This window comes from Mastomys coucha, unplaced genomic scaffold (genome assembly GCF_008632895.1).
Source record: "Mastomys coucha isolate ucsf_1 unplaced genomic scaffold, UCSF_Mcou_1 pScaffold6, whole genome shotgun sequence".
NCBI classification, from domain to species: Eukaryota; Metazoa; Chordata; class Mammalia; order Rodentia; family Muridae; genus Mastomys; species Mastomys coucha.
In genome coordinates, this window is record NW_022196912.1 from 95,392,522 (window position 1) to 95,393,774 (window position 1,253).

Genomic DNA, 1,253 nt, shown 5'->3' on the forward strand with positions numbered 1-1,253 from the left:
ACGGATGAAGAACAAGGAGAGCAGTGTCTGCTAGGACAAACATAGTTCTAGTACTTGGGATGTTGGGGCACAAGGACCATGAGTTCCAGGCCAGTGTGTGTTACAAAACACGACCCTGTAACAAAAATCAGAAAGAAGGGGATGGAGAGATGGGTCAGCACTTAAGAGTACTGGCTGCTTTTAGGGAGGACCTAAATTGGATTTCCAGCATCCACAAGGTGGCTCATAACCAACCACCAGTAAATCTAGTTCCAGGGGATTCAATGACCTCTTCTGGCCTCTACAGGCACTAGGCACACACATGATGCACATGCAAACAAAATACCCATACCTATAAAACAAAATTTTTAATAAATCAAAAAAAAAGGACAAATTATCGTGTGTTTGCTTGCACTTAGGAGAAGAGTATCTAGGATGAAGAAAGGCTGCACAGAAGGACAGACTGCTTAAGCAGTTCTTTTCTTTTGTAATCTAGTGAAATAGGTTATTGATTCAAACATCATTTACATTTTCATAGCATCCTACACAATATATGTTCTGGGTTGAGAATATGAACAAAGATAACCCAAACGAGGTTTAAGACAACAGCAAAAAATGTTTAAGGGACTGCTCTAAATACAAAATGCCAAGTAAAGAGCCAGAGCGGACAGCAACTACGGGAAGAAGATAGCGGCTGTGGGATGGAGAGAGGCTGCTGGAACTCGAGGTGCCAGGCACGATCAGAGCATGGAAACACATTGCAGGACTGGAGGATTTTACCCAGAAAAAGTGTAGGAGTGAGGACAGTATTAATAAAAGCAATGGAGAATGGAACAAAGTGCTAGGAAGAAGTGGGCATTTAACAAGTGTGCCAGTAGGTGGGGCATGTATGTGATATCTTCTGGTAAAGAGGAGGGGGGAAGAGTCAGACTAGCTAAGCCAGGTGTGGGGCCCACTCTCATAGTGAGCACTTGGAAGGATGGCACGGGAAGACGGCCAGATATTGAGGCTATCTTGGGCTCCACAGTGATACTTGTCTCAAAATACAAAGAAATTAAGAGAAGGGAAGATAGAAGGAATAGGGAAGAGAGGGAAGGAGGAAGAGGAAGGAGCTAACTAGCTAGCCCCTAACTAGAGCTAGCTGATGAGGAGTCTGCTTTCCTCCTGGAGTTTTCTACTGTGCCATCTGAGCTTCTGGGTCCTCCTAATCTTGTTCTCTCTTTGTCCCTTCAAGCCAGCTCTCTATACAGTTAATGGGTTTGTTCAGAGCACTG

General features: G+C 44.2%; 1 protein-coding gene across 1 annotated transcript in view; it reads right to left on the reverse strand.

Moving 5' to 3' along the window:
* Dcaf5 (DDB1 and CUL4 associated factor 5) overlaps positions 1 to 1,253 on the reverse strand; it is a gene marked incomplete at its 3' end in the record, with an annotated part of 97,409 nt that overhangs the window by 62,092 nt on the left and 34,064 nt on the right. The window lies entirely within an intron of this gene.